We start from the raw sequence: 14,454 nt of genomic DNA on the forward strand, positions 1-14,454 counted from the left end.
CATTCACCTCACCAAGTGTGCCACGTCAGCATCCACTAACAATATTTTTCAGCCCATGCAATACTTCTAATTATCTCAACATGCATGCCATCCACCTCACCAAGTGTGCCGCATCAGCATCCACTAACAATATTTTCAGCCCGTGCAAACCTTATTTCATTATCATTAATTCTCTCAACATGCAAGCATCCCACTCCACCATAATCTAATATATTTTTCAGCCCACGCAAACCATACCAATATGTTTATTTTTGTCACTGGCCATATGTAGTAGATTAGATAATTATTTAATTTATTTACTTCCAAAAGGTTATGAAATGCCCTGATTTACACATAATGCAAGTACGGAATATTTATATAATAAAATTAGTAGCTTTTGATTTAGATCTTTTCCTTCATATGTAAGTCGTCTGTAATTAATCTTTATATTTCCGCAGCAACGCGCGGGGTAATTACCTAGTTATCAAAGTAGTGAATGCTAATCAACTAAACATAATGGACATGACTGGTGAAATTTTCATGTGTCCTCAAGAACGCTTTGCTCACTATAAGAAGTACTTCCGACTTGTCCTTTGCTATAAAAGGGATTGGGCCACTTTGTTACTATTGCTACTTGCTACAAATTATCTTGCTATCAAACTATACATTACTACTACTTACAGCACTTGCAGAGAATACCTTACTAAACCTCTTATCAATTCCTTGCTAAAAGGGATGGCAACATGTCATTGGATAATAATATGTAGCATTAATCACCATGTTTAATTAGAGATTACAGCGGGTAGAAGAGGTGTTACACCGCTGCATAAAGGGGAGAGAGTTGGTGTTGACGGTTCCCCAAGCGGCGCTTCGGCGCCACCAGAAGAGAGGGGAGAGAGAGCCCCTCCTTCTTGCTTCCCCTAGATGGGAGGAGATTTTACCCTCTGGTCCATGACCACCATGGCTCTCAGAGGTCAGGAGCCCCTCCGAGATTGGATCTCTCTCCCTCTGTTCTCTTCTGTTTCGTGTTCCTATTTTCTGGCCGAAAACTATTTCTTAAATATCCGGAGATTCGTAACTTCGATCGGGCTAAAATTTTAACACGTTTTTTCTCTCGATATAAGCTTCCTTGCGGCCGAAGAAGGACCCCAACCGACTTACGAGGTGCCCACACGGCAACCCCGCGCGGCCAGGGGGTGGTGGCGCCCTCACGCCTTATGAAGGTTGTGGGCCTCCGTTTGCGTTGATTCCACCTCCCAAAAATCACATATATTCCAAAATAATTCTCCACAAAATTATATCGCGTTTGGACTTCGTTTGATATGGACTTTCAGCAAAAGAAAAAACATGCAACAAACAAGAACTGACGCTGGGCACTGGATCAATATGTTAGTCCCAAAAATAATATAAAATGTTGTCAAAAGTATATGAAAGTTGTATAATATTGTCATGAAAAAATCAAAAATTATAGATACAAACGGAGACGTATTAGCATTCCCAAGCTTAGTTCCTGCTCGTACTCGAGTAGGTAAATGATAAAAAGATAATTTTTTAATGTGGAATGCTACGTAACATAATTTTGATCATATGATCTAATCATAGCATGAATATTAACATACGAGTGATTCAAGGCAATAGTCTACCATTTGATATAATAAAGACATCAATACTCATGCATACCAACAAACAATCATGCCTTTCACAATAAAAATGCTAAAAAAACACTATCCCTATAAAATCATATAATCTTGTCATGCTTGATCTTTCTAACACAAAGTATTAATCATGTACAACCCCGATGACAAGCCGAGTAATTGGTTCATACTTTCTAACACGCTTCATCTTTTTCAACTTCCACGCAATACATGAGCATGAACCATGGATATGGCACTATGGGTGGAATAGAATGCGATGATAGAGATCGATAAGGAGAAGTGAAAAATGGAGAAAGTCTCACATCAACTAGGCGGATCAATGGGCTATGGAAATGACTATCAATCGATATCAATGCGAGGAGTAGGGATTGCTAAGCAATAGATGCACTAAGAGCTATAAGTGTATGAAAGCTCAACTGACAACTAATTAGGTGTGCATCCAACTTGCTTGCTCATGAAGACCACGGGCATTCAAGAAAGCCCATCATCAAAATATACAAGCCAAGTTCTTTAATGAAAAATTCCCACTAGTATATGAAAGTGAGTACATAGGAGACTCCATATGAAAAATATGGTGCTGCTCTGAAGCACAAGAGTGGTAAAAGGATAGTAACATTGCCTCTTCTCCCTTTTTCTCTCTTTTTTGGGGCTCTTTTTGGACTCTCTTTTTTTATTTTTATTTTCTTTTTTGTCCGGTTCCTCGTCCCAACTTGTGGGAGAATCATATTCTCCATCATCCTTTCCTCACTAGGACAATGCTCTAGTAATCATAATCATGACACTTTTATTTATTTATAACTCAATATTACAACTCGATATCTAGAACAATATGACTCTATATGAATGTCTCTGGCAGTGTACTACTATGCGTGCCAGTGTTTATTGCCTTGCGTGAATTGGCAGGATAATAAACTTTCTGTTCTTGCAATGATCTAGTGTAACATGTATGATAATGATGAACGGTGGCTGAGCCACAAATACTATGTAAGCTATATGATCACGTAAAGCAATATGACAATGAAAATGTATGTCATAATAGCAGAACGGTGGAAGTTGCATGGCAATATATCTCGGAATGGGGCTATGGAGATGGAATGATAGGTAGTAATGATGGTTGTTTTGAGAAAGATATAAGGGCAATGTGGTTTGGATGATAGAGAGTATCATATCATGAGGTTTGGATGCACCGGTCAAGTTTGCACCAACTCTCGAGGTGAGAAAGGGCAATGCATGTTACCGAAGAGGCTAGCAAATGGCGAAAAGGTAAGAGTGTATAATCCATGGATTCACATTATTAGTCATAAAGAACTCACATACTTATTGCCAAAGTTTATTACCCCTCGAAGTAAAGTACTACTACGCATGCTCCTGGGGGGATAGATTAGTAGGAAAAGATCACCGCTCATCCCCGACCACCACTCATAAGACACTCAATAATAAATCATGTTCCAACTTCATCGCATAACTAGAGACTATGCGTGCATGCTTCGAGAATCACAATCCTTAACACCAATATTCTTACTAAACCACAATCATTCAATAGTACCTCCCACATATCAACATCTTAATGTTGCAAAACTATTGCAAGGAATCAGAAATATCATATTAAGTGATCTACAAGTTTCATGTAGGATTTTATGACTAACCATGGGAATGACCAATTCCTGTTGATTCTCTATATAAGTGAAGCATGAGAGTTCAACTCTTTCTACAAAAGACCACGCTCTAATAAATATAAGTGAAGCTTTCTATATGTAGAGAAACATGCATCCAAACTTCAAATGATATAAATGAAGCACATGAAGCATTCTCTATAAGGCCATACTCAAAAGGTATAAGTGAAGTGCAAACAGCATTCTAGAAATTAACCAAGGACTATCACATGCCAGCATGGTGCATTACTAAAAGAAAAAGAAAAAAACACACAATGCTCGAAGAATTTACGCATATCATGTGAACAAAACAAAAACTGAGACATACCGATAATTATCGAAGAAGAAAGATGGGATGCCTTCCGGGACATCCCGCTTAGACGCCTCCTTGAATATTTACTGGGTACCTAAGCTTGAACTCTTGCCTCTCCTTATTCTTCTTATATCGATACCTCCTCGATTTTCAAACACTACATCCACAAAAAACTTAACCGTCATGTCTTGCTGTAACATTATTGTATAATTATAATCAAACATTACCCACAGTACGCTATCACAATTCTATGGCTCTCGAGTTAATGGGGCTACAGTCTGTGAATGGTACATATACTTTTGTAACTCAAAAAAATCTGAAAAATTAGTACAAAATAAACAATTTGCATAGTAATACTGTGTAAAAAATTCAAAAACTTTGACGTCGGCGGGAGGGGAAGACCAGCACTTCTCTTCCTTTCTGTCTGCTATGCCTGCGGGCGTGTCAGTTTCGTGCTCGTCGTGGCGGGGCATGGACTCGGCGATGTGCTCCTCGTACTCGGTCTCGCCGAACACCGCCTCACCCGAGTCGTCGCTCTCCTTGTAGGCGGCTTCCACCTCCACCACCTGCCGGCGGTGCCGCCACCGCGCGTGGCAGATCTCGCGAGCGAAGCGATAAGACTCGAGCAACGCCAGGTGCGCGACCGGCGCGACAACCCTACCAGCGACAAGCTGCTCCTTCGCCTGCACGTGCTCAGGAAGTGGTGGTTATCGGCGGCGCCGGCCTATGTCTCCTAGAACCGCTCCTCCTGCACCATGTTCATGTAATGGGCACGAGCCTTCGCCGGTTCGTCGACGACGACGTCCTGCATTGGGACATCATCGTCCTCCGAGCTTTGGCGGGGAGAGATCGATGGTGGGAGAGGTGCCTCAAAGGTGGGCGACAGACTTCCAAAGAGCTTTGACGGGGGAGAGATCCATGGGAGAGGTGCGAAGAGGGCTCGAAGGTGGATGACAACGACTATGGCTGGGGAACCAGTTTTTATATGACAGACGGGTGGAGCCGAAGGAGACACCGCAGCACCTCATGTCAATGTGAGTAGCGTTCAACCGGCACCAATGAGCAGTAGATTTCGTTATGGACAGGCATGATTGCGAACGCTGATCGAAAATGTTTTAAATCGAAAGTGATTGATCGATTGATCGATGGTTACAGAGAGTATATATATCCCTTGGAGAGATGCGACAATCCCGAAGAGATGCATCAGTTCCAGGAGGACGGGAGAGAGGCGACGGTTGCGACGGACACAGGCGTCCGTGCGGGCGCAACCGCTCATTCGATGGGCAAGGGGAGATTTCCCTTAATTACATATTATAGTTTAATCTTAACACTCCCCCTAATCTACGCTTGACCATGTAGAATCATCTTCACGATTGTCCGGGAAGCTCTATCATCTCAAAAGATTCTCCTTCAAAAAGTTCTTCATAAAATCTTTGATGAGATCCTGAAACATATACTCACAAAGAAAGACATCATAATGTGATGTCATTAAAATAAGGATATCTCAAGAAGAGACTCCCCCTGACACCTGTAAGTCCCTAAGTCTCCGCATACCAATTCCATGAACACATTTCTGGAACGTAGAATTTGGTAGAGACTTGGTAAATAAATCAGCAAGGTTGTCACATGATTTGACTTGCAGAATGCTTATTTCCCCGCTTTTCTGAAGATTATGGGGGAAAAACCATTTAGGAGAAATATGCTTGGTGATATTACTCTTGATGTATCCTGTTTGCATCTGCGCAACACAGGCCGCATTATCTTCATAGATAATGGTAGGTGATTTTATCGAACCCATTCCACATGACTGTTTTATGTGGTTTATCATTCTGCGAAGCCATACACATTCGCATGTTGCTTCAAATAATGAAATTATTTCAGAATGATTGGTAGATGTTGCCACCAGAGTCTGTTTCGAAGACTTCCATGATATAGTAGTGCCACCATGTAGGAACACGAAGCCGGTCTGAGATCTGGCATTATGGGGATCAGACAAATAGCCGGCATCTGCATATCCAATCACATCAGAGTCCTGATTTTTCCGGGAACTGAAAAAATAGGCCAAGATCCTTTGTGCCTTGGAGATATCTAAAGATATTATTCACTCCAGACCAATGACGTTTGGTGGGAGCTGTGCTATGTCTAGCAAGTAGATTCACTGCAAATGCAATATCAGGTCTTGTGCAATTTGCAAGATACATAAGCGCTCCAACAGCACTAAGGTATGGAACTTCAGGTCCCAACACCTCTTCTCCATCATCCCTTGGTCTGCACGGATCTTTCTCTACGTCTAGAGATCGAACCACCATGGGAGTTTTAGATGGATAGGATTTGTCCATATTGAATTTCTCCAATATTTTCTGGATATAGGCAGATTGGTGTACCATGATTCCTGAGGGAAGATGCTCAAGTTGAATACCTAAGCAAAATTTGGTTTTACCCAAATCCTTCATCTCAAATTCCATCTTTAGGTGATTGTGTGCTTCATCAATGTCTGGTGTGCTGTCGATGATGTTGAGATCATCAACATACACATAAATGATGCAAAATCCTGTAGAGGACTTCTTGATGAAAACACATGGGCAATCAGCACTATTGGAGTAACCTTTCTGAAGAAGGAACTCACTGAGTCGGTTGTACCACATCCGTCCCGACTGCCTTAAGCCATATAGTGACTTATTCAGCTTTACACAATACATGTTGCATTTTGCATTTTTATTCGGGACAGAGATTCCATCAGGAACCTTCATATATATATGTCCGAATCTAGTGACCCGTAAAGATATGCGGTCACGACGTCCATCAACTGCATAGATAGACGATTTTGCACTGCCAAACATATAAGATATCGGAAAGTGGTTGCACTCATTACTGGAGAATATGTTTCAGTGAAATCAATGCCGGGTTTCTGCGCGAAACCTTGTGCTACGAGCCTTGCTTTATATCTCACCACCTCATTGTTCTCATTCCGTTTCCGGAGCAAAACCCATTTGAATCCCACAGGGAAAACACTGGGAGGTGTAGGTATTGCTTCAGTGAATACCTTTCTTTTGTTAAGCGAGGCAATTTCTGCTTGGATTGCATCCTTCCATTTAGGCCAGTCAGAGCGCTTTTGGCACTCAACGGTAGACCTTGGATCATGATCAGTGAGAAGGGTATCTGCAATCTTTTCAGCAAAAAATATGTTGACAGTCATAGTCTTACGGTCAAATAATTCTCCAGAATCAACATAGTTGATGGAAATTTCCTGCACCCCTAGTGACTCTTCATGATTTCCCAATACGATCGAGTCTGGGTGTTCCGATGTCCCAGTCAGCTTGTGCATACTAGAACTGGGTTGTGGAGGTTGCCCTTCCACTGGGTGTATACTACCCATCAGGTGTTTGTCAACGTTGAGTTGACCTGCATTTACTGACTCCGAGGTTTTTCTCCTCGATTTCCTTTGCTTCTTGCTAGAAGCATGCTCCAGGTCAGAGGCCGTACTACTCCCCCTCTTTTTAGGAATAGGGAGTTGAGTGGTTTTTATTGGTACCTCCACTCTTTCTGGCGCGTTTCTGGCCGGGTTTAAGGATTTTGTAACACCTTTCAAATCAGTAAATAAATCTGGCAGATTATTTGCAAGATGTTGCAAATTAATGATCTTCCGAACTTAAAGTTCGGTCTCATGGGTACATGGATCAGAGAATGAAATGGAATGAGCATTCCAATCAATTTCCGGGCATTCTTTCTGGTACTTGAAATCTCCCCCTAATGCCGGAAAATGTTCCTCATTAAATATGCAATCAGCGTGACGGGCTGTGAACAGATCCCCAGTCAGGGGTTCCAGGTACTTAATAATTGACGACGATTTGTACCCCACATAGATCCCCAACTTCCTGTGTGGGCCCATAGATGTCTGATGTGGTGGTGAGATCGGGATGTATGCAGCACATCTGAACTTACGCAGATGGGAAATGCTTGGAGGATTTCCACGTACCAATTCTAGAGGGGAAGAACTGTGATATGCAGTTGGCCTCAATTGTATCAAGTCAGCAGCGTGTAAAACAACGTGACCCCAACAAGAGGTTGGCAAGTTGCAATTCGTCAACAAAGGTCTTGCAATGAGTTTGATCCTCTTAATCAATGCTTCAGCCAAACCATTTTGTGTATGGACATATGGAACAGAGTGCTGAACTTCAATCCCCAAAGCCATGCAATAATCATTGAAAGCACGTGAGGAGAATTCTGCAGCATTGTCCATTCGAATTGACTTAATTCGTCTTTCAGGATAATGGGCTTGCAACTCAATGACTTGCCTCATTATCTTGGCAAATGCATGGTTTCGTGTGGATAGAAGACACACATGTGACCACCATGTAGATGTGTCAATCAGAACCATGAAATACCGAAAAGGTCCAGATAATGGTTGAATGGGACCACAAATGTCTCCTTGAATATGTTCAAGGAACTGAAGTGGTTCAGCTTGTATTTTTGTGTGAGGGCCTCAAAATTAGCTTTCCCGTGGCACAAGATGTGCACACAAAATCAGAGGATTGAGGAAATTTTGACTCAAGCAAATTATGACCAATGGAATTGCTAGTAATTTTTCTCATCATCCCTATTCCAGGATGGCCTAGGCGATCATGCCAGGTTTGGAATGCATTAACATTCTAAAAAATTACTTTGTATGCAACATGTTCCACGGGTTTGATGTACGTATAGTACAAACCAGACGATAGAGAAGGAATTTTCTCATGTACCTTTTTGCCATATCCGTCATCTTTAGTAAAGAGTAGATACTCCTCTTTGTTGTCTTCATGGGTTTCAATATGAAAACCATTTTTACGGATATCTCGATAACTGATCAGGGTACGTGCAGAATCGGGATACAGTAAAGCATCCTAAATTGTCACATATGTACCACTTGGGAGGGTGAATATGGCACGTCCAGTACCAACAATCACAGTATCGCGTCCAGCGATAGTTAGAATATATCTCCATTTGTCTTTTTCAGAGTTTGGAAATATTTCATCTCCCTCAGTATGGAGTTTGTGGCACCACTGTCCACAAGGCATAATTCCTCTTCCATCGGATTGTCCCCGTAGAAAACTATATAAAACAAATAATTTTCAATAAGAAAACCTCATAGTAATATATAGAATACAATCTTTATTATATCAAATGTGCTGATACAATACAATATAAAGACAACAACAAACTTATGTTCTTATTACAATCATCACAAATGGACATAATTAAGTAGATCACTAGGAGATTGAGGGACTAGTCGAAGTCGCCAAACACGTCGTTTGCGGTGTACTCAATCAACGTGTTCTCCATTTCAGCAGTAGCCTCAGGCAGATAAGGAATCACGGCGTTGCTCGGTCCAGGAGGAACATCGTGCGAACCACCAGCTCCTTTTGCGCTATCCGGATGAAGGTTGAAGTTGGCTTCAAACCTTTTCCCTTGAGGTGCTTTGCGTCCCTGAGATTGCTGGTACAGCATAACCAGATGCTTGGGCATTGTGCACTTTTCAGTAGAATGCGTGGAGCATCCACACTTGTTGCAAAGCTTAGATTTATCAAACCTGAGCTTTGAAGTGCCTTTTCCCTTGTCTGGGTATCTAGATCTCCTGTTCCCATTGCGCTTTCGCTTATGCTCGAAATTGGATTGTTTACCCCGAGGGGTACCATTAAACTTCTGTCTATTTGCAACATTCAAATGGACTTCAGGTAAAGGTTGTGCCCCAACTGGGCGCTGAGAGCCATTCTTAGCGAGTAGCTCATCATGCTTTTCAACCTGAAGTAACATGTGAATAAGCTCGGAATAGACAGTGTAGTTACGAGCACGGTATTGCTGTCGGAGGATCCTATCTGAAGGGAGCATAGTAGACAAAGTTTTCTCTATCTTCTCCCCCTCAGTAGGTTCCTTCTCACAAAAACGCAATTTGGAACATATCTTATGAACAACATGATTGTACTCACCGATGGACTTGAAATCCTGAAGACGGAGATGAGTCCAATCATGGAGTGCTTCTGGCAGGACTACTGCCTTCTGCTGTTCATACCTCGTTTTGAGGGCCATAAATAGAGTACTAGGAGATTCCTCCTGTAAATACTCAGACTTGAGATCTGGATGAATATGGTGCCTTATGATGAATAAAGCAGCATAATTCTGCTATTCTGTCAGCGGAGTGGCCCCATCCGGGAGAGGAGTCTCCGGGGGTTGTATTGCACGCGCTATCCCACGGGACGCAAGACTGGTCTTGATGTCCATAGCCCATGTAGGGTAATTGTGGCCATTGAGGGCAAGCTCCTCAAACTCTTTGGCAGTCATCTTCGCCTACATGGGAGAACCAGAGATAATTAATTTACGGGTGGTAAATTAGAAACCATCATGGTTGTGTAATAAGAATGCAAAATTTTGATACTCAAGTGTAAACTTGAAAAATTCTCAACCTCAATTGTGTGAACATAACACTTTGAAGATCACTTAGATCTCACAGTAATAGGCTACATCGCCATTACCTTGTGTATGCTACAATTCAAATATAAGGAATACACGTTGGAGGTAATCGTTTGTCGAGAATGACAAAGCGTAGACCTCACAGTAAGAGAGGACAGTCTGCAAATAAGCAGTAGATCACAACTCATTACCTTGTGATTCCAAATAAAATGAGGGAGAAACATTCAAAAATTTGCAAGTTTGATATGCGAGAGAAGATCTCAATCGCAAAGACTTGTTCGATAAAAATGAGATGTGGTAAACACATGAAACATGTCATTCTTCCCAGATGAAATCTGGTACTTTATTTATATTATCAATCCATTACATAATATAAACACACCTACTAATAATTACACAAGTCCTAACATAGAATAAATCTAGAACAGGACTAAAATGTAAGTAGTAGTCAACCTAAGTACTAAACGGTACTAAACATAGACTAAAATTGCACAAATACAATAATTAGTACTAATGTTAAGAAAACAGAGAAAAGGGAAAAAATCCACACTTTCTGGCCGGCCCACCCGCCACAGCACTGCACAGGGGGGGGGGGAGCCGCGAGCGCCTAGGCCTGGGCCTTTGGCCGGCCCACACGCCACCGCACCGCACAAGACAGGGGGGCGGGCGGATCGGATAAGGGTCGGAGTATCCAAACCCCGCACCACCACCTCTGCTCGATCCCCACCGTCACACGGCGGCGCCGGCGGGAGGAGGGGCCGCCGCAGGCCCTCGCGATTCCAGTGGTCACCGGCGTAGCACCGACGACCCATCCTCGTCCGAAGAAGAGTCGACGACGACATGATCCGCGCGAGCTGTCCCTGGTGCGGCGCTGGCGAGTCCAAGGCTCGCCGGAGCCCACGAGCCGGCGCGGCGGGCGGGACGGCGTTCGAGGGCTGCGACGGCCCGCCCGAATAGGCGGCCGAAGCGCTGCTCAGTGCGGCTGCTCGAGCCAACGGCCGTCTCCTGTTGAGGCGTGGCGGTGGCGGCACCGTCCTCCATGCCTGATCCAAGGCGGACGACTCCGGAGGCACCGGACGGCGCAGAGACGAAGGCGAGCGCCTCCTCCTCGTTCACGACGGCGCGCATCAGCACGGGAAGTATCCGGGCGGGCCGGCGGCCTCGGCGGCGGGCGTTGGCGTCGTCGGCGCGAGCCACGCGGCCGGCGGAGGAGGTAGTGGAGGCGGAGATCCAGGGGGCGGTGCAGGCGCGGCTGCAGCCCTGTGCACCATGGAGGCGCTCGGGCCGGCCACTAGCCAGGGGTCGAACCCCATAGGCACCTGGCCACGGGCACACGGGGCACCATCATGGGCGCGTCCAGGGGCGAGGGGAACACCGCGGGGGGCACGTCCAGCGGCGCGGTGGCGGCCAGGAGCGCCACGTCCAGCGACGCTACGGCCGAATCGACGGATGGCTTGCATCCGGCGACGGAAACGGTGATGGCCACCAACTCCATGGCGGCAAAGGGCAATGAGGCGGTAGCGGCGACCATCCTCGTGGATCAGACAAAGGAAGGAGACGAGGCCTGTCATCTCCCCGACGACGAGTGCTTCCTCTCTTCTCCTTTTTCTGTTGCCTTTTGCTCTCGCTGGTTGTTCTTCGCGCTGATAACGTGTTTTAAATCGAAAATGATTGATCGATGGTTACAGAGAGTATATATATCCCCTGAAAAGATGTGACAATCCCGAAAAGATGCATCGGTTCCAGGAGGACGGGAGAGGCGACGGTTGCGACAGACACACGAGAGGCGTCCGTGCGGGCGCAACCACTCATTCGATGGGCAAGGAGAGATTTCCCTTAATTACAGATTATAGTTTAATCTTCACAGAAAACACACGAGGGGATGTGGCTTTTGGTGGGTAGGGGCCTCTTAGCCATGGATACATAAGAGCATCAAGAGGTTGGGGCATAACAACTTTCTGCTGTGATGCAAAAATCTCAATGATATAATTACTAAAACCATTTATACTGATTACATTGACAGAATTTACTATTTCAACACAAACAAATACACATTACCCATTACAACGTAAGAACAGTCTGAAGCAGAAGCCGAATAGAATGTAGCACTAGCACAAAATACATTCACAAAAGGCTCAAATACAGAAATATCTATCCAATTAGATGAAATATGGTCCTCAACAATGTATAGCTAGGTTTGTGTAGAATTAAAGCAGCATCAATCTATGCGACCAGTGGCCACGACAGCTTGGCCAGGAAGATCTTACAACTGACACAATTCACTCATCTATGATCACCTCAAGAAACCTGGACAGTGCTCATGTTGGAAAGAATGTCCAAAACCAATTTTTTATAAACACATAACTGTATCACACGCACGATTTCAATAACACAATAAAAAGAACTAGAATGGATCAGATTTCTGGCTTGGAACCCTCTGATAAGGATTTCATGTGCGCACATTATAATCATAGTCGATCATTTGGGGAAAGGATCTTCACTTCCATTGAATTTACAAATCAGAGCAGAAAAACATAAGTAAAATACCAACGGTACAAACATAGAGAGAAGAGAGGGATAGAGATTGTTGGACAATGGATCAGATTTCCGGCTTGGAATCCTCTGATAAAGGATTTCATTTGCGCACAGTATAATCATAGTCGATCAGCTGGGGAAAGGATCCTCACTTCCATCTTAACCAAAAAAGCAATCTCCGACAAGAAACTCGGCAAACCACTCCAAATAGTTTAGGACAGCCATCACAGGACATCAATCCATAAAGCCCCGTGCTGTTTAATGCTGGCCGGTGTTTCCGCTCATCTATGCTCCCCTCTACAGGATGACCAAACTATAAACAACAGGCCATCCTTCCAGTTGTGAAGCAACAAACACAACATTTGTTCAGCAATCAAGCAGAAAAAACAAAAAATCCAGTTCTAGCGGATGAACAATATGATCAACAATAATCCTCAGTTCAGGTCTCCAAATTGCTTCCGCATCGCACCATAGTGCATCAGAAGAACGAAAGTATTTAGTTTGATCATCATCGGACAGCTTCCAACATCAGATAAAAAAGCACTAAAACAAAAGAAAAAGAACTAGCATGTTTGATGACAGTGTTTATCAACACATAAAGATGCAATGGCTCAGATTTGTTTAACAGGTTTTTCAGTCATGAATTTCCAGAAGCAGAACTGGCATGTTTGCTGGCGGGTGTTTCCGCTCATCCATGCTTCCGTCTACAGGATGACCAACTGTAAACAACATGCCATCCTTCCAGTTGTGAAGCACCAAACACAAAATTTGTTCAGCACTCAAGCAGAAAAAACAAAAAATCCAGTTCTGGCGGATGAACAATAATCCTCAGTTCAGGTCTCCAAATTGCTTCCACATCGCACCTTAGTGCATCAGAAGAACGAAAGTATTTAGTTTGATCATCATCAGACAGCTTCCACCATCATATAAAAAAGCACAAAAACAAAAGAAGCAGAACAATGTTTGATGAATTTTCAGTCATGAACAATGAATTTTCAGAACAATGTTTGATGTATTTAGTTTGATCAACAATGTTTGACAAAAACAAAAGAAGATGCAAAGGCTCAGATTAGTTTTACAGGTTTTGCAGTCATGAATTTTCAGAAGCAGAACTGGCATGTTTGCTGAAAGTGTTTATCATCACAGCCATGGTCAACCAGAACACATAAATCTAAAAGAATGACAATAGTGAGAGTTGATCTTTTTGGCTCATATTAAGAAATTCAACCATGTTTTCCCTTGTCCTTCAAGAACTAATCAGAAGCACGGGTAAGATTCAAATCACTGCCACTAAACAAAAGAACATAAGAGATGGGCATATGTGCAGACAAGATAACATGATAAAAGTCATTTGACGTTGATGGGTGACATCAGATAATAAGCGGAGTTTTGTAAACATATGAATGATTCAGTGCTTAGCATATAATATTTAACATCATTTGCCACCCTGGGTTTGATAGTCTTTATTGGAAAAAACAAGGAAGACAAATAGAGCGCTTTGTGCAAGGCATCAAATAATAAGATGAGATTAATAATCCACACATGGAATTTTCCATTGAGAGTGTAGGATATCAGATCATCACTTGCCAGCTCGAAAATCCAAGAACAATATCTGAGTAGAAAATCTTGGTTAGACCATTTGACCCAAGAGCAAGGGCAAACGCTGCAAAGGGTTGGTAAGTAAACCATTTCTCTATCCGCGCCTGCTACAGCCCCCTCAGATCCGAGTGCAACTAAGAGGGACACTAGAAGCTAAGTGCAAACATGACAAAAAGCAGAAGAATAAAGACGGACATTTTTTCTCTCAGATGCCAACCACAAGGGTAGCACAGATGATGCAGACATATCAACATGGCATCAGTTCAGACCGCCCGTC

The 14,454-nt window shown here is 43.4% G+C and overlaps 6 non-coding genes and 4 pseudogenes across 6 annotated transcripts; all 10 read right to left on the minus strand.

Annotated features, from left to right (window-relative positions):
- Positions 1–8,861: 8,861 nt before the first annotated feature.
- Positions 8,862–9,914, minus strand: LOC147966524 (uncharacterized; annotated as a pseudogene).
- Positions 9,915–12,452: 2,538 nt separating this feature from the next.
- Positions 12,453–12,550, minus strand: LOC125517726 (small nucleolar RNA Z103). Its single transcript, XR_007287769.1, has one exon. It is a non-coding gene; the product is annotated as a small nucleolar RNA Z103 (small nucleolar RNA).
- Positions 12,551–12,637: 87 nt separating this feature from the next.
- Positions 12,638–12,736, minus strand: LOC125517728 (small nucleolar RNA Z103). Its single transcript, XR_007287772.1, has one exon. It is a non-coding gene; the product is annotated as a small nucleolar RNA Z103 (small nucleolar RNA).
- A 270-nt stretch (positions 12,737–13,006) lies between these two features.
- LOC125517729 (small nucleolar RNA Z159/U59) lies at positions 13,007–13,097 on the minus strand (annotated as a pseudogene).
- An 85-nt stretch (positions 13,098–13,182) lies between these two features.
- On the minus strand, positions 13,183–13,281 carry LOC125517712 (small nucleolar RNA Z223; annotated as a pseudogene).
- Positions 13,282–13,400: 119 nt separating this feature from the next.
- Positions 13,401–13,491, minus strand: LOC125517730 (small nucleolar RNA Z159/U59; annotated as a pseudogene).
- A 144-nt stretch (positions 13,492–13,635) lies between these two features.
- Positions 13,636–13,730, minus strand: LOC125517710 (small nucleolar RNA Z223). The gene has a single exon (XR_007287753.1). It is a non-coding gene; the product is annotated as a small nucleolar RNA Z223 (small nucleolar RNA).
- Positions 13,731–13,783: 53 nt separating this feature from the next.
- LOC125517809 (small nucleolar RNA U36a) lies at positions 13,784–13,868 on the minus strand. The gene has a single exon (XR_007287814.1). It is a non-coding gene; the product is annotated as a small nucleolar RNA U36a (small nucleolar RNA).
- A 73-nt stretch (positions 13,869–13,941) lies between these two features.
- On the minus strand, positions 13,942–14,025 carry LOC125517749 (small nucleolar RNA R16). Its single transcript, XR_007287783.1, has one exon. It is a non-coding gene; the product is annotated as a small nucleolar RNA R16 (small nucleolar RNA).
- Positions 14,026–14,081: 56 nt separating this feature from the next.
- LOC125517751 (small nucleolar RNA R16) lies at positions 14,082–14,169 on the minus strand. The gene has a single exon (XR_007287785.1). It is a non-coding gene; the product is annotated as a small nucleolar RNA R16 (small nucleolar RNA).
- Between the last annotated feature and the right edge of the window lie 285 nt (positions 14,170–14,454).

Source organism: Triticum urartu, chromosome 6A (genome assembly GCF_056163025.1).
Source record: "Triticum urartu cultivar PI428250 chromosome 6A, HENAU_Tu73, whole genome shotgun sequence".
NCBI lineage: Eukaryota > Viridiplantae > Streptophyta > Magnoliopsida > Poales > Poaceae > Triticum > Triticum urartu.